The 18454-nt window shown below is 46.0% G+C and overlaps 1 protein-coding gene across 2 annotated transcripts in view; it reads right to left on the bottom strand.

The window, feature by feature from the left end:
* LOC142907146 (uncharacterized) overlaps positions 1–7033 on the bottom strand; it is a 56851-nt gene extending 49818 nt beyond the window's left edge. For both annotated transcript variants that reach the window (XM_076056323.1, XM_076056322.1), the window contains exon 1: positions 6657–7033. The gene's annotated coding sequence lies outside the window, so the exon portion shown is untranslated. The remainder of the gene's footprint in view (positions 1–6656) is intronic.
* Positions 7034–18454: the final 11421 nt, after the last annotated feature.

Below are 18454 nucleotides of genomic sequence, written 5' to 3'. Positions count from 1 at the left end.
TACTCACCACAGCTACTCACCACTACCACAACTACTCACCACAACAACCAATCACCACTCACCACCACTGCCACTACTACTCACCACCACTCACCACCACTACTACCACTCACAACCACTCACCACTCACCACCACCACTCACCACCACTACTACCACTCACCACCACTACCACCACTCACCACCACTACTACCACTCACAACCACCACTCACCACCACTACTACCACTCACCACCACTACCACCACTCACCACCACTACTACCACTCACCACCACTACTACCACTCACCACCACTACTACCACTCACCACCACTACCACCACTCACCACCACTACTACCACTCACAAACACTCACTACTCACCACCACCACTCACCACCACCACTCACCACCACTACTCACCACCACCACTCACCACCACCACTCACCACCACTACTCACCACTCACAACCACTCACCACCACTACTACCACTCACCACTCACCACCACCACTCACCACCACTACTACCACTCACCACCACTACTACCACTCAACACCACTACTACCACTCACCACTCACCACCACTACTCACCACCACTACTCACCACCACCACCACTCACCACCACTACTCACCACCACTACTACCACTCACCACCACTACTCACCACTCACAACCACTCACCACCACTACTACCACTCACCACTCACCACCACTCACCACCACTACTACCACTCACCACCACTACTACCACTCACCACTCACCACCACTACTCACCACCACTACTATCACTCACAACCACTACTCACCACCACTCACCACCACTACTACCACCACTACTACTACTCACCACCACTAACCACTCACCACCACTACTACCACTCACCACCACTACTCACCACCACTACTACCACTCACCACCACTACTCACCACCACCACTACTCACCACCACCACTCACCACCACCACTCACCACCACCACTCACCACCACTACTACCACTCACCACCACTACTCACCACTCACAACCACTCACCACCACTACTACCACTCACCACTCACCACCACCACCACTCACCACCACCACCACCACTCACCACCACTACTACCACTCACCACCACTACTACCACTCACCACTCACCACCACTACTCACCACCACTACTATCACTCACAACCACTCACCACTCACAAACACTCACCACTCACCACCACTAATCGCCACCACTACTCACCACCACTCACTACCACTCACCACCACTACTAGCACTCACCACTCACCACCACCACCACTCACCACCACCACTACTCACCACCACTACTACCACTCACCACCACTACTCACCACCACCACTACTCACCACCACCACTCACCACCACTACTACCACTCACCACCACTCACCACTCACCACCACCACTACTCACCACCACTACTACCACCACTACTACTCACCACCACCACTCACCACCACTACTACCACTCACCACCACTCACCACTCACCACCACTACTCACCACCACTAACCACTCACCACCACTACTCACCACCACTACTACCACTCACCACCACTACTCACCACCACTACTACCACTCACCACCACTCACCACTCACCACCACTACTCACCACCACTACTACCACTCACCACCACTACTCACCACCACTACTACCACTCACCACCACTCACCACTCACCACCACTACTCACCACCACTACTCACTACCACTCACCACCACTACTCACCACCACTACTCACCACCACTACTCCCCACACACACACACAGTGTACACACAGTGTGTGCACACTGTGTGTAGTGTAGTGTGTACACACTGTGTGTAGTGTGTACACTGTGTGTAGTGTGTACACTGTGTGTAGTGTGTACACTGTGTATAGTGTGTACACTGTGTGTGTGTAGTGTGTACACTGTGTGTAGTGTGTACACTGTGTGTGTGTAGTGTGTACACTGTGTGTAGTGTGTACACTGTGTGTAGTGGTGTGTACACTGTGTGTAGTGTGTACACTGTGTGTAGTGTGTACACTGTGTGTAGTGTGTACACTGTGTGTAGTGTGTACACTGTGTGTAGTGGTGTGTACACTGTGTGTAGTGGTGTGTACACACTGTGTGTAGTGGTGTGTACACACAGTGTGTGTGTAGTGTGTACACTGTGTGTAGTGTGTACACACTGTGTGTAGTGTGTACACTGTGTGTAGTGTAGTGTGTACACTGTGTGTAGTGTGTACACTGTGTGTAGTGTGTACACTGTGTGTAGTGTGTACACTGTGTGTAGTGGTGTGTACACACAGTGTGTGTGTAGTGTGTACACTGTGTGTAGTGTGTACACTGTGTGTGTGTGTACACTGTGTGTAGTGTGTACACTGTGTGTAGTGTGTACACACTGTGTGTAGTGTGTACACACTGTGTGTGTGTAGTGTGTACACTGTGTGTAGTGTGTACACTGTGTGTAGTGGTGTGTACACTGTGTGTAGTGTGTACACTGTGTGTAGTGTGTACACTGTGTGTAGTGGTGTGTACACACAGTGTGTGTGTAGTGTGTACACTGTGTGTAGTGTGTACACTGTGTGTAGTGTGTACACTGTGTGTAGTGTGTACACACTGTGTGTGTGTAGTGTGTACACTGTGTGTAGTGGTGTGTACACTGTGTGTAGTGTGTACACACTGTGTGTAGTGTGTACACTGTGTGTGTGTAGTGTGTACACTGTGTGTAGTGTGTACACACTGTGTGTAGTGTGTACACACTGTGTGTGTGTAGTGTGTACACACTGTGTGTGTGTAGTGTGTACACTGTGTGTAGTGTAGTGTGTACACACTGTGTGTAGTGTGTACACACTGTGTGTAGTGTGTACACTGTGTGTAGTGTGTACACGGTGTGTAGTGTGTGTGTACACTGTGTGTAGTGTGTACACTGTGTGTAGTGTGTACACTGTGTGTAGTGTGTACACTGTGTATAGTGTGTACACTGTGTGTGTGTAGTGTGTACACTGTGTGTGTGTAGTGTGTACACTGTGTGTAGTGTGTACACTGTGTGTAGTGTGTACACGGTGTGTAGTGTGTACACTGTGTGTAGTGGTGTGTACACTGTGTGTAGTGGTGTGTACACACAGTGTGTGTGTAGTGTGTACACTGTGTGTTGTGTGTGTACACTGTGTGTAGTGTAGTGTATACACTGTGTGTAGTGTAGTGTATACACTGAGTATAGTGTATACACTGTGTGTAGTGTAGTGTGTACACTGTGTGTGTAGTGTAGTGTGTACACACTGTGTGTAGTGTAGTGTATACACTGTGTGTAGTGTAGTGTATACACTGTGTGTGTAGTGTAGTGTGTACACACTGTGTGTAGTGGTGTGTACACTGTGTGTAGTGTAGTGTGTACACTGTGTGTGTAGTGTAGTGTGTACACACTGTGTGTAGTGTAGTGTATACACTGTGTGTAGTGTAGTGTATACACTGTGTGTGTAGTGTAGTGTGTACACACTGTGTGTAGTGGTGTGTACACTGTGTGTAGTGTAGTGTGTACACTGTGTGTAGTGTGTACACTGTGTGTAGTGGTGTGTACACTGTGTGTGTGTAGTGTGTACACTGTGTGTAGTGTGTACACTGTGTGTAGTGTGTACACACTGTGTGTAGTGTGCACACGGTGTGTAGTGTGTAGTGTGTACACTGTGTGTAGTGTGTACACTGTGTGTAGTGTAGTGTGTACACTGTGTGTAGTGTGTGTAGTGTGTACACTGTGTGTAGTGTGTACACACAGTGTGTAGTGTGTACACTGTGTGTAGTGTAGTGTGTACACTGTGTGTAGTGTATACACTGTGTGTAGTGTGTAGTGTGTGTGTACACACTGTGTAGTATTGTGTAGTATTGTGTAGTGTGTAGTATAGTGTGTAGTATAGTGTGTAGTATAGTGTGTGTGTACACACTGTGTGTGTAGTGTGTGTGTAGTGTTGTGTGTGTGTAGTATAGTGTGTAGTGTGTGTGTAGTGTGTGTACACACTGTGTGTGTACACAGTGTAGTGTTGTGTGTGTAGTATAGTGTGTAGTGTGTGTGTAGTGTGTAGTAGTGTGTAGTGTAGTATGTAGTATAGTGTAGTATAGTGTGTAGTATAGTGTGTGTGTACACACTGTGTGTAGTGTGTACACAGTGTGTAGTGTAGTGTGTAGTACAGTGTGTAGTGTGTACACACTGTGTAGTGTGTAGTATAGTATTGTTGTGTGTAGTGTGTGTGTAGTGTGTGTGTAGTGTGTGTGTAGTGTGTACACGGTGTGTGTAGTGTGTGTGTAGTCTGTACACTGTGTGTGTACTGTGTGTGTAGTATAGTGTGTGTGTAGTGTGTGTGTACTGTGTGTGTAGTGTGTGTAGTATACTGTGTGTGTAGTGTGTGTGTACTGTGTGTGTAGTGTGTACACTGTGTGTGTAGTATACTGTGTGTGTAGTGTGTACACTGTGTGTGTAGTATACTGTGTGTGTAGTGTGTACACTGTGTGTGTAGTGTGTGTGTAGTGTGTGTGTAGTATACTGTGTGTGTACTGTGTGTGTAGTGTGTACACTGTGTGTGTAGTGTGTACTGTGTGTGTACACTGTGTGTGTAGTATAGTGTGTGTAGTGTGTACACTGTGTGTACACTGTGTGTGTAGTGTGTACTGTGTGTGTACACTGTGTGTGTAGTATTGTGTGTAGTGTGTACACTGTGTGTACACTGTGTGTGTAGTGTGTACTGTGTGTGTACACTGTGTGTGTAGTATAGTGTGTGTAGTGTGTACACTGTGTGTGTAGTGTGTACACTGTGTGTGTAGTGTGTACACTGTGTGTGTAGTATACTGTGTGTGTAGTGTGTGTGTAGTGTGTGTACTGTGTGTGTAGTGTGTACACTGTGTGTGTAGTATACTGTGTGTGTAGTGTGTACAGTGTGTGTACTGTGTGTGTAGTGTGTGTGTAGTATACTGTGTGTGTAGTGTGTGTGTACTGTGTGTGTAGTGTGTACACTGTGTGTGTAGTATAGTGTGTGTGTAGTGTGTGTACTGTGTGTGTACTGTGTAGTATAGTGTGTAGTATAGTATAGTATTGTTGTATGTAGTGTTGTGTGTACCAGGCTTCACACTCACAAGGCGACACACTGTGTGTGTAGTAGTATAGTGTAGTATAGTGTGTAGTATAGTATGTAGTATAGTGTGTGTGTGTAGTTTAATGTGTAGTATTGTTGCTGTGTGTACCAGTCTCCACACTCACAAGGCGACACACTGTGTGTGTAGTGTGTGTGTGTAGTGTGTGTGTAGTAGTGTGTGTGTAGTGTGTGTAGTGTGTGTGTGTAGTGTGTGTAGTGTGTGTGTAGTGTGTAGTATAGTATGTAATGTGTGTAGTGTGTATCAGTCTCCACACTCACAAGGCGACACACTGTGTGTGTAGTGTGTGTGTGTAGTGTGTGTAGTGTGTAGTATAGTAGTGTGTGTAGTGTGTGTGTGTAGTGTGTGTAGTGTGTGTGTAGTGTGTAGTATAGTATGTAATGTGTGTAGTGTGTATCAGTCTCCACACTCACAAGGCGACACACTGTGTGTGTAGTGTGTGTGTGTGTGTAGTGTGTGTAGTGTGTAGTATAGTAGTGTGTGTAGTGTGTGTGTAGTAGTGTGTGTAGTGTGTGTGTACTGTGTGTGTGTAGTGTGTGTGTACTGTGTGTGTGTAGTGTGTGTGTAGGGTGTAGTATAGTAGTGTAGTGTGTGTAGTAGTGTGTAGTATAGTATGTAGTATAGTAGTGTAGTGTGTACCAGTCTCCACACTCACAAGGCGACACACTGTGTGTGTAGTGTGTGTGTAGTAGTGTAATGTGTAGTAGTGTGTAGTATAGTTGTGTAGTATAATATAGTGTGTAGTATAGTGTGTAGTGTAATGTGTACCAGTCTCCACACTCACAAGGCGACACACTGTGTGTGTGTGTAGTATAGTAGTGTAATGTGTGTAGTGTGTGTAGTATAGTAGTGTAATGTGTGTAGTGTGTGTAGTATAGTAGTGTAATGTGTGTAGTGTGTGTAGTATAGTAGTGTAATGTGTGTAGTGTGTGTAGTATAGTAGTGTAATGTGTGTAGTGTGTGTAGTATAGTAGTGTAATGTGTGTAGTGTGTAGTATAGTGTAGTATAGTATGTAGTATAGTGTAGTATAGTATGTAGTGGTGTGTAGTGTAGTGTGTACCAGTCTCCACACTCACAAGGCGACACACTGTGTGTGTGTGTAGTATAGTAGTGTAATGTGTGTAGTGTGTGTAGTATAGTAGTGTAATCTGTGTAGTGTAGTATGTAGTATAGTTGTGTAGTGTGTAGTATAGTGTGTAGTGTAGTGTGTACCAGTCTCCACACTCACAAGGCGACACACTGTGTGTGTGTGTAGTATAGTAGTGTAATGTGTGTAGTGTAGTATGTAGTATAGTATGTAGTATAGTGTAGTATAGTGTGTAGTGTAGTGTGTACCAGTCTCCACACTCACAAGGCGACACACTGTGTGTGTGTGTGTAGTATAGTAGTGTAATGTGTGTAGTGTGTGTAGTATAGTAGTGTAATGTGTGTAGTGTGTAGTATAGTGTAGTATAGTATGTAGTATAGTGTAGTGTAGTATGTAGTGTAGTGTGTAGTATAGTGTGTAATGTAGTGTGTACCAGTCTCCACACTCACAAGGCGAAGCTTTCCCCACGGCCGGCGGACCCCTTCCTCGATCGCGACTCCTGCCGGGCGAGGCGCTCGGAGCCCGGCGGCCTCCGCCAGGAAAGGGCGGCAGGGCCCGAGGCTGACCAGGCCGCAGTCTTCTCTCCCGTCCCCGTTGTTCCAGATGCTGCTGCTGATGATGCTGCTGCTGATGATGATGCTGCTGGTGCTGATGATGATGGTGCTGATGATGATGATGTTGGTGATGATGATGCTGATGATGATGTTGGTGATGATGTTGATGATGTTGACGAGAGACGAGAGAGACGTGCGGTGTGAGATCTTAGTGCGCTCCCAGCGTCAATCTCCTGCAGATCCACCAACTCCACCCAGCTCCACCCCCTCCCTACTCCAGCCACCCCCTCCCTACTCCCCCCTGCTCCACCCCCTCCCCCTGCTCCACCCCCTCCCCCTGCTCCACCCCCTCCCCCTGCTCCACCCCCTCCCCCTGCTCCACCCCCTCCCCCTGCTCCACCCCCTGCTCCCCTCCCTCCCCCCCTGCTCCACCCCTCCCCCTGCTTCCACCCCTCCCCCCTGCTCCCCCCCTCCCTCCCCCCTGCTCCACCCCCTCCCCCTGCTCCACCCACTCCCCCTGCTCCACCCCCTGCTCCCCTCCCTCCCCCCCTGCTCCACCCCTCCCCCTGCTTCCACCCCTCCCCCCTGCTCCCCCCCTCCCTCCCCCCTGCTCCACCCCCCTCCCTCCCCCCTGCTCCACCCCCTCCCCTTGCTCCACCCTCCCCCCCTGCCCCCCCTGCGCCACCCCCTGCTCGCATTGTCTCTCACGTGCACCTCTCAATCATCAACATCACCTCTCGTCTCTGTCTCTGTGTGTGTCTATCTGTGTGTGTGTCTATCTGTGTGTGTCTATCTGTGTCTGTGTGTGTCTATCTGTGTGTGTGTGTCTATCTGTGTGTGTGTGTCTGTGTGTGTGTGTCTGTGTGTGTCTGTGTGTGTGTCTGTGTGTCTATCTGTGTGTGTGTCTATCTGTGTGTGTCTATCTGTGTGTGTCTATCTGTGTCTGTGTGTGTCTGTGTGTGTGTCTGTGTGTGTGTCTATCTGTGTCTGTGTGTGTGTCTGTGTGTGTGTGTCTGTGTGTGTGTATGTGTGTGTGTCTGTGTGTCTATCTGTGTGTGTGTCTGTGTGTCTATCTGTGTGTGTGTCTGTGTGTGTGTCTGTGTGTGTCTGTGTGTCTATGTCTGTGTGTGTCTATCTGTGTGTGTCTATCTGTGTGTGTCTGTGTGTGTGTCTATCTGTGTGTGTCTGTGTGTGTGTGTCTCTGTGTGTGTGTCTGTGTGTGTCTGTGTGTATGTGTCTGTGTGTGTATCTGTGTGTGTGTCTGTGTGTGTGTCTGTGTGTGTGTCTGTGTGTGTGTGTCTCTGTGTGTGTGTCTCTGTGTGTGCGTCTCTGTGTGTGTCTGTGTGTGTCTCTGTGTGTGTGTCTGTGTCTCTGTGTGTGTCTCTATGTCTATCTGTGTGTGTGTCTATCTGTGTGTGTCTGTGTGTCTGTGTGTGTCTGTGTGTGTCTCTGTGTGTGTGTGTCTCTGTGTGTGTCTGTGTGTCTATCTGTGTGTGTCTGTGTGTGTCTGTGTGTGTCTCTGTGTGTGTCTCTGTGTGTGTCTGTGTGTCTATCTGTGTGTGTGTCTCTGTGTGTCTATCTGTGTGTGTGTCTGTGTGTGTCTATCTGTGTGTGTGTCTGTGTGTGTGTGTCTGTGTGTGTCTCTGTGTGTGTGTCTGTGTGTGTCTGTGTGTGTCTCTGTGTGTATGTCTGTGTCTCTGTGTGTGTGTCTCTGTGTCTATCTGTGTGTGTCTATCTGTGTGTGTCTGTGTGTCTATCTGTGTGTGTGTGTGTGTCTGTGTGTGTGTCTGTGTGTGTCTCTGTGTGTGTGTCTCTCTGTGTCTGTGTGTGTCTCTGTGTGTGTGTCTCTGTGTGTTCCTGTGTGTGTGTCTCTGTGTGTGTGTCTGTGTCTCTCTGTGTGTCTGTGTGTGTCTCTGTGTGTGTGTGTCTTCTCGTCTCTCTCTGTGTTACTGTGTGTCTATCTGTGTGTGTCTGTGTGTGTGTGTCTCTGTGTCTCTGTGTGTGTGTGTCTCTGTGTGTGTTTGTGTGTCCATCTGTGTGTCTGTGTGTGTCTCTGTGTGTGTGTGACTGTGTCTCTGTGTGTCTCTGTGTGTGTCTCTGTTTGTGTGTCTGTGTGTGTGTCTCTGTATGTGTCTGTGTGTGTCTCTGTGTGTGTGTCTGTGTGTGTGTGTGTCTGTGTGTGTCTCTGTGTGTGTTTGTGTCTCTGTGTGTGTCTCTGTGTGTGTCTGTGTGTCTCTGTGTGTGTCTCTCTCTGTGTGTCTCTGTGTGTGTCTCTGTGTGTGTCTCTCTGTGTGTCTCTGTGTGTCACTGTGTGTGTCTCTGTGTGTCACTGTGTGTCTCTGTCTGTGTCTCTGTCTGTGTCTCTGTGTGTCTCTGTGTCTCTGTATGTGTCTCTGTGTGTCTCTGTGTGTGTCTGTGTTTCTCTGTGTGTCTCTGTGTGTGTCTCTGTGTCTCTCTGTGTCTCTCTGTGTGTCTCTGTGTGTGTATCTCTGTGTGTCTCTGTGTGTGTCTATGTGTGTGTCTCTGTGTGTGTGTGTCTCTGTCTCTCTGTGTGTGTCTCTGTGTGTCTCTGTGTGTCTGTGTGTCTCTGTGTGTCTCCCTGTGTGTGTCACTGTGTGTGTCTCTGTGTGTGTCTATCTGTGTGTATCTGTGTATCTGTATGTGTATCTATGTGTGTGTCTATCTGTGTGTGTGTTTGTGTGTCTATCTGTGTGTGTCTGTGTGTGTGTCTATCTGTGTATGTGTCTATCTGTGTCTATCTGTGTGTGTGTCTATCTGTGTGTTTGTGTGTGTGTCTGTATGTGTCTCTCTGTGTGTCTATCTGTGTGTGTCTATCTGTGGGTCTATCTGTGTGTGTCTATCTGTGTGTGTCTATCTGTGTGTCTATCTGTGTGTGTCTATCTGTGTGTGTGTCTATCTTTGTGTGTCTATCTGTGTGTGTCTATCTGTGTGTGTGTGTCTATCTGTGTGTGTGTCTATCTGTGTGTGTGTGTCTGTGTGTGTCTGTGTGTGTGTGTCTATCTCTGTGTGTATGTCTGTGTGTGTCTGTGTGTGTGTCTGTGTGTGTGTATCTGTGTGTGTGTCTATCTGTGTGTGTCTATCTGTGTGTGTCTATCTGTGTGTGTCTATCTGTGTCTGTGTGTGTCTGTGTGTGTGTCTGTGTGTGTGTCTATCTGTGTCTGTGTGTGTGTGTCTGTGTGTGTGTGTCTGTGTGTGTGTATGTGTGTGTGTCTGTGTGTGTGTGTCTGTGTGTGTGTCTGTGTGTGTGTCTGTGTGTGTGTATGTGTGTGTGTCTGTGTGTGTCTGTGTGTCTATGTGTGTGTCTGTGTGTGTCTCTGTGTGTGTGTCTCTGTGTGTGTGTCTGTGTCTCTGTGTGTGTCTCTATGTCTATCTGTGTGTGTGTCTATCTGTGTGTGTCTGTGTGTCTATCTGTGTGTGTGTCTGTGTGTGTCTGTGTGTGTCTGTGTGTGTGTGTGTGTCTCTGTGTGTGTCTGTGTGTCTATCTGTGTGTGTGTCTGTGTGTGTCTGTGTGTGTCTCTGTGTGTGTCTCTGTGTGTGTCTGTGTGTCTATCTGTGTGTGTGTCTGTGTGTGTCTCTGTGTGTCTATCTGTGTGTGTGTCTGTGTGTGTCTATCTGTGTGTGTGTCTGTGTGTCTGTGTGTGTCTCTGTGTGTGTGTCTGTGTGTGTCTGTGTGTGTGTGTCTCTGTGTGTATGTCTGTGTCTCTGTGTGTGTGTCTCTGTGTCTATCTGTGTGTGTCTATCTGTGTGTGTCTGTGTGTCTATCTGTGTGTGTGTCTGTGTGTGTCTCTGTGTGTGTGTCTCTCTGTGTCTGTGTGTGTCTCTGTGTGTGTGTCTCTGTGTGTCTCTGTGTGTGTGTCTCTGTGTGTGTGTCTGTGTCTCTCTGTGTGTCTGTGTGTGTCTCTGTGTGTGTGTGTCTTCTCGTCTCTCTCTGTGTTACTGTGTGTCTATCTGTGTGTGTCTGTGTGTGTGTGTCTCTGTGTCTCTGTGTGTGTGTCTCTGTGTGTGTCTGTGTGTCCATCTGTGTGTCTGTGTGTGTCTCTGTGTGTGTGTGACTGTGTCTCTGTGTGTCTCTGTGTGTGTCTCTGTTTGTGTGTCTGTGTGTGTGTCTCTGTATGTGTCTGTGTGTGTCTCTGTGTGTGTGTCTGTGTGTGTGTGTGTCTGTGTGTGTCTCTGTGTGTGTTTGTGTCTCTGTGTGTGTCTCTGTGTGTGTCTGTGTGTGTCTGTGTGTGTGTCTGTCTGTCACTGTGTGTGTCTGTGTGTGTGTCTGTGTGTCTCTGTGTGTGTCTCTCTCTGTGTGTCTCTGTGTGTGTCTCTGTGTGTGTCTCTCTGTGTGTCTCTGTGTGTCACTGTGTGTGTCTCTGTGTGTCACTGTGTGTCTCTGTCTGTGTCTCTGTCTGTGTCTCTGTGTGTCTCTGTGTCTCTGTATGTGTCTCTGTGTGTCTCTGTGTGTGTCTGTGTTTCTCTGTGTGTCTCTGTGTGTGTCTCTGTGTCTCTCTGTGTCTCTCTGTGTGTCTCTGTGTGTGTATCTCTGTGTGTCTCTGTGTGTGTCTATGTGTGTGTCTCTGTGTGTGTGTCTCTGTCTCTCTGTGTGTGTCTCTGTGTGTCTCTGTGTGTCTGTGTGTCTCTGTGTGTCTCCCTGTGTGTGTCACTGTGTGTGTCTCTGTGTGTGTCTATCTGTGTGTATCTGTGTATCTGTATGTGTATCTATGTGTGTGTCTATCTGTGTGTGTCTATCTGTGTGTGTGTCTGTGTGTCTATCTGTGTGTGTCTGTGTGTGTGTCTATCTGTGTATGTGTCTATCTGTGTCTATCTGTGTGTGTGTCTATCTGTGTGTTTGTGTGTGTGTCTGTATGTGTCTCTCTGTGTGTCTATCTGTGTGTGTCTATCTGTGTGTCTATCTGTGTGTGTCTATCTGTGTGTGTCTATCTGTGTGTGTCTATCTTTGTGTCTATCTGTGCCTATCTGTGTCTATCTGTGTGTGTCTATTTGTGTGTGTCTATCTGTGTGTGTCTCTGTATGTGTGTGTCTATCTGTGTGTGTCTATCTGTGTGTGTCTGTGTGTCTATCTGTGTGTGTCTGTGTGCGTGTCTATCTGTGTATGTGTCTATCTGTGTGTGTCTATCTGTGTGTGTGTCTATCTCTGTGTGTGTCTATCTGTGTGTTTGTGTGTGTCTGTATGTGTCTATCTGTGTGTCTATCTGTGTGTGTCTATCTGTGTGTCTATCTGTGTGTGTCTATCTGTGTGTGTCTATCTTTGTGTCTATCTGTGCCTATCTGTGTCTATCTGTGTGTGTCTATCTGTGTGTGTGTCTATTTGTGTGTGTCTATCTGTGTGTGTCTCTGTATGTGTGTGTCTCTGTGTGTGTCTATCTGTGTGTCTATCTGTGTGTCTATCTGTGTCTGTCTGTGTGTTTCTATCTGTGTGTCTATCTGTGGGTGTGTCTATCTGTGGGTGTGTCTATCTGTGTGTGTCTATCTGTGTGTATCTATGTGTGTCTATCTGTGTATGTGTCTATCTGTCTGTGTGTCTATCTTTGTGTGTCTATCTGTGTGTGTGTCTATATGAGTGTCTATCTGTTTGTGTGTCTATCTGTGTGTGTGTTTGTGTGTGTGTCTATTTGTGTGTGTCTATCTGTGTGTCTATTTATCTGTGTGTCTATCTGTGTGTCTATCTGTGTGTGTTTGTGTGTGTCTGTGTGTGTCTATCTGTGTGTCTATCTGTGTCTGTCTGTGTGTGTCTATCTGTGTGTGTCTATCTGTGTGTGTGTCTGTGTGTCTATCTGTGTGGGTCTGTCTGTGTGTGTCTATCTGCGTGTCTATCTATGTGTGTCTATCTGTGTGTGTCTATCTGTGTGTGTCTATCTGTGTGTCTATCTGTGTGTCGATCTATGTGTGTTTATATGTGTGTCTATCTGTGTGTGTCTATCTGTGTGACTAGCTGTGTGTGTCTATCTGTGTCTATCTGTGTGTCTATCTGTATCTATCTGTGTGTCTATCTGTGTGTGTCTGTGTGTGTCTATCTGTGTGTGTCTATCTGTGTGTCTATCTGTGTCCATCTGTGTGTCTATCTGTGTCTATCTGTGTATCTATCTGTGTGTGTCCGTGTGTATCTATCTGTGTGTGTGTCTATCTGTGTGTGTCTGTGTGTGTCTATCTGTATGTCTATCTGTGTCTATCTGTGTGTGTCTATCTGTGTGTGCCTATCTGTGTGTGTCTATCTGTGTGTGTCTATGTGTGTGTGTTTGTGTGTGTCTATCTGTGTGTGTCTATCTGTGTGTGTCTATCTGTTTGTCTATCTGTGTATGCCTATCTGTGTGTGTCTATCTGTGTGTGGCTATGTGTGTGTTTGTGTGTGTCTATCTGTGTGTATCTATCTGTGTGTCTATCTATGTGTGTCTATCTGTGTCTATCTATCTGTGTGTGTCTATCTGTGTGTATATCTGTGTGTCTATATGTGTGTGTCCGTGTGTGTCTATCTGTGTATGTGTCTGTGTGTGTGTCTATCTGTGTGTCTATCTGTGTGTGTGTCTATCCGTGTGTATCTGTGTGTCTTTCTGTGTGTGTCTATCTGTGTGTCTATCTGTGTGTGTCTATCTGTGTGTGTCGATCTATGTGTGTCTATCTGTGTGTATATCTGTGTGTCTATCTGTGTGACTATCTGTGTCTATCTGTGTGTGTCTATCTGTGTGTCTATCTGTATCTATCTGTGTGTCTATCTGTGTGAGTCTGTGTGTGTCTATCTGTGTGTGTCTATCTGTGTGTCTATCTGTGTCTATCTGTGTGTCTATCTGTGTATCTATCTGTGTGTGTGTGTCCGTGTGTATCTATCTGTGTGTGTCTATCTATGTGTGTGTCTGTGTGTGTGTCTATCTGTATGTCTATCTGTGTGTGTCTATCTGTGTGTGTCTATCTGAATGTCTATCTGCGTGTGTTTGTGCGTGTGTCTGTGTATGTGTCTATCTGTGTGTCTATCTGTGTGTCTATCTGTGTGTGCCTATCTGTGTGTGTCTATCTGTGTGTGTCTATGTGTATGTGTTTGTGTGTGTCTATCTGTGTGTGTATATCTGTGTGTCTATCTATATGTGTGTCTATCTGTGTCTATCTATCTGTGTGTGTGTGTCTATCTGTGTGTATATCTGTGTGTCTAAATGTGTGTGTGTCCGTGTGTGTCTATCTGTGTGTGTCTGCGTGTGTGTCTATCTGTGTGTCTATCTGTGTGTCTATCTGTGTGTGTGTCTATCTGTGTGTTTGTGTGTGTGTCTGTATGTGTCTCTCTGTGTGTCTATCTGTGTGTGTCTATCTGTGTGTCTATCTGTGTGTGTCTATCTGTGTGTGTCTATCTGTGTGTGTCTATCTTTGTGTCTATCTGTGCCTATCTGTGTCTATCTGTGTGTGTCTATTTGTGTGTGTCTATCTGTGTGTGTCTCTGTATGTGTGTGTCTATCTGTGTGTGTCTATCTGTGTGTGTCTGTGTGTCTATCTGTGTGTGTCTGTGTGCGTGTCTATCTGTGTATGTGTCTATCTGTGTGTGTCTATCTGTGTGTGTGTCTATCTCTGTGTGTGTCTATCTGTGTGTTTGTGTGTGTGTCTGTATGTGTCTATCTGTGTGTCTATCTGTGTGTGTCTATCTGTGTGTCTATCTGTGTGTGTCTATCTGTGTGTGTCTATCTTTGTGTCTATCTGTGCCTATCTGTGTCTATCTGTGTGTGTCTATCTGTGTGTGTGTCTATTTGTGTGTGTCTATCTGTGTGTGTCTCTGTATGTGTGTGTCTCTGTGTGTGTCTATCTGTGTGTCTATCTGTGTGTCTATCTGTGTCTGTCTGTGTGTTTCTATCTGTGTGTCTATCTGTGGGTGTGTCTATCTGTGGGTGTGTCTATCTGTGTGTGTCTATCTGTGTGTATCTATGTGTGTCTATCTGTGTATGTGTCTATCTGTCTGTGTGTCTATCTTTGTGTGTCTATCTGTGTGTGTGTCTATATGAGTGTCTATCTGTTTGTGTGTCTATCTGTGTGTGTGTTTGTGTGTGTGTCTATTTGTGTGTGTCTATCTGTGTGTCTATTTATCTGTGTGTCTATCTGTGTGTCTATCTGTGTGTGTTTGTGTGTGTCTGTGTGTGTCTATCTGTGTGTCTATCTGTGTCTGTCTGTGTGTGTCTATCTGTGTGTGTCTATCTGTGTGTGTGTCTGTGTGTCTATCTGTGTGGGTCTGTCTGTGTGTGTCTATCTGCGTGTCTATCTATGTGTGTCTATCTGTGTGTGTCTATCTGTGTGTGTCTATCTGTGTGTCTATCTGTGTGTCGATCTATGTGTGTTTATATGTGTGTCTATCTGTGTGTGTCTATCTGTGTGACTAGCTGTGTGTGTCTATCTGTGTCTATCTGTGTGTCTATCTGTGTCTATCTGTGTATCTATCTGTGTGTGTCCGTGTGTATCTATCTGTGTGTGTGTCTATCTGTGTGTGTCTGTGTGTGTCTATCTGTATGTCTATCTGTGTCTATCTGTGTGTGTCTATCTGTGTGTGCCTATCTGTGTGTGTCTATCTGTGTGTGTCTATGTGTGTGTGTTTGTGTGTGTCTATCTGTGTGTGTCTATCTGTGTGTGTCTATCTGTTTGTCTATCTGTGTATGCCTATCTGTGTGTGTCTATCTGTGTGTGGCTATGTGTGTGTTTGTGTGTGTCTATCTGTGTGTATCTATCTGTGTGTCTATCTATGTGTGTCTATCTGTGTCTATCTATCTGTGTGTGTCTATCTGTGTGTATATCTGTGTGTCTATATGTGTGTGTCCGTGTGTGTCTATCTGTGTATGTGTCTGTGTGTGTGTCTATCTGTGTGTCTATCTGTGTGTGTGTCTATCCGTGTGTATCTGTGTGTCTTTCTGTGTGTGTCTATCTGTGTGTCTATCTGTGTGTGTCTATCTGTGTGTGTCGATCTATGTGTGTCTATCTGTGTGTATATCTGTGTGTCTATCTGTGTGACTATCTGTGTCTATCTGTGTGTGTCTATCTGTGTGTCTATCTGTATCTATCTGTGTGTCTATCTGTGTGAGTCTGTGTGTGTCTATCTGTGTGTGTCTATCTGTGTGTCTATCTGTGTCTATCTGTGTGTCTATCTGTGTATCTATCTGTGTGTGTGTGTCCGTGTGTATCTATCTGTGTGTGTCTATCTGTGTGTGTCTGTGTGTGTGTCTATCTGTATGTCTATCTGTGTGTGTCTATCTGTGTGTGTCTATCTGAATGTCTATCTGCGTGTGTTTGTGCGTGTGTCTGTGTATGTGTCTATCTGTGTGTCTATCTGTGTGTCTATCTGTGTGTGCCTATCTGTGTGTGTCTATCTGTGTGTGTCTATGTGTATGTGTTTGTGTGTGTCTATCTGTGTGTGTATATCTGTGTGTCTATCTATATGTGTGTCTATCTGTGTCTATCTATCTGTGTGTGTGTGTCTATCTGTGTGTATATCTGTGTGTCTAAATGTGTGTGTGTCCGTGTGTGTCTATCTGTGTGTGTCTGCGTGTGTGTCTATCTGTGTGTCTATCTGTGTGTCTATCTGTGTGTGTGTCTATCCGTGTGTATCTGTGTGTCTTTCTGTGTGTGTCTATCTGTGTGTGTCTATCTGTGTGTGTCTATCTGTGTGTGTGTGTCTGTGTGTGTGTCTGTGTGTCTGTCTGTGTGTCTATCTGTGTGTGTGTCTATCTATGTGTGTGTCTGTGTGTGCGTCTGTGTGTCTATCTATGTGTGTCTGTCTGTGTGTCTATCTGTGTGTGTCTATTTGTGTGTGTCTGTCTGTGTGTCTATCTGTGTGTGTCTATCTAGCTGTGTGTGTCTATCTGTGTGTGTCTATCTGTATGTTTGTCTATCTGTGTATGTTTGTCTATCTGTGTGTGTCTGTGTGTGTCTATCTGTGTGTTTGTCTATCTGTGTGTGTCTATCTGTGTGTGTCTATCTGTGTGTGTGTCTGTGTGTGTCTATCTGTGTGTTTGTCTATCTGTGTGTGTCTGTGGGTGTGTCTATCTGTGTGTGTCTGTGTCTGTGTGTCTATCTGTGTGTGTGGTTGTGTGTCTATCTGTGTGTGTCTATCTGCGTGTGTCTGTGTGTGTCTATCTATGTGTGTGTCTGTGTGTGTGTCTGTGTGTCTATCTGTGTGTGTCTGTGTGTGTCTATCTGTGTGTGTTTGTCTATCTGTGTGTGTGTCTATCTGTGTGTTTGTCTATCTGTGTGTGTGTCTATCTCTGTGTGTCTATCTGTGTGTATGTTTCTGTGTCTATCTGTGTGTGTCTATCTGTGTGTGTATCTGTGTGTCTATGTGTGTGTGTGTCTATCTGTGTGTGTCTATGTGTATGTGTCTATCTGTGTGTCTATCTCAGTGTGTGTGTCTGTGTGTCTGTGTGTCTATCTGCGTGTGTGTCTGTGTGTGTCTATCTATGTGTGTGTCTGTGTGTGTGTCTATGTGTCTATCTGTGTGTCTATCTGTGTGTGTCTGTGTGTGTCTATCTGTTTGTGTGTGTCTGTGTCTGTGTGTCTATCTGTGTGCGTGTGTGTCTATCTGTGTGTGTCTGTGTGTGTGTCTATCTGTGTGTGTGTCTATGTGTATGTGCCTATCTGTGTCTCTATCTCAGTGTGTGTGTCTGTGTGTCTATCTGCGTGTGTGTCTGTGTGTGTCTATCTATGTGTGTGTCTGTGTGTCTATCTGTGTGTGTCTGTGTGTGTGTCTCTCTGTGTGTGTCTGTGTGTGTCTATCTGTGTGTGTCTCTGTGTATGTGTCTCTCTGTGTGTCTATTTCAGTGTGTCTGTGTCTGTGTATCTATCTGCGTGTGTGTCTGTGTGTGTCTATCTATGTGTGTCTGTGTGTGTCTATGTGTATGTGTCTCTCTGTGTGTCTATTTCAGTGTGTCTGTGTCTGTGTATCTATCTGCGTGTGTGTCTGTGTGTGTCTATCTATGTGTGTGTCTGTGTGTGTCTGTGTGTCTATCTGTGTGTGTCTGTGTGTGTGTCTCTCTGTGTGTGTCTGTGTGTGTCTATCTGTGTGTGTCTCTGTGTATGTGTCTCTCTGTGTGTCTATTTCAGTGTGTCTGTGTCTGTGTATCTATCTGCGTGTGTGTCTGTGTGTCTGTGTGTCTATCTGCGTGTGTGTCTGTGTGTGTCTATCTATGTGTGTGTCTGTGTGTGTGTCTATGTGTCTATCTGTGTGTCTATCTGTGTGTGTCTGTGTGTGTCTATCTGTTTGTGTGTGTCTGTGTCTGTGTGTCTATCTGTGTGCGTGTGTGTCTATCTGTGTGTGTCTGTGTGTGTCTATCTGTGTGTGTGTCTATGTGTATGTGCCTATCTGTGTCTCTATCTCAGTGTGTGTGTCTGTGTGTCTATCTGCGTGTGTGTCTGTGTGTGTCTATCTATGTGTGTGTCTGTGTGTCTATCTGTGTGTGTCTGTGTGTGTGTCTCTCTGTGTGTGTCTGTGTGTGTCTATCTGTGTGTGTCTCTGTGTATGTGTCTCTCTGTGTGTCTATTTCAGTGTGTCTGTGTCTGTGTATCTATCTGCGTGTGTGTCTGTGTGTGTCTATCTATGTGTGTCTGTGTGTGTCTATGTGTATGTGTCTCTCTGTGTGTCTATTTCAGTGTGTCTGTGTCTGTGTATCTATCTGCGTGTGTGTCTGTGTGTGTGTCTGTGTGTCTATCTGTGT

This window comes from Petromyzon marinus, chromosome 75 (genome assembly GCF_048934315.1).
Source record: "Petromyzon marinus isolate PM22_M1 ecotype Great Lakes invasive population chromosome 75, UKy_Petmar_22M1.pri1.0, whole genome shotgun sequence".
NCBI classification, from domain to species: Eukaryota; Metazoa; Chordata; class Hyperoartia; order Petromyzontiformes; family Petromyzontidae; genus Petromyzon; species Petromyzon marinus.
Note: the sequence above shows the minus strand (reverse complement) of the source record. Positions and strands in the feature narration are given on the sequence as shown.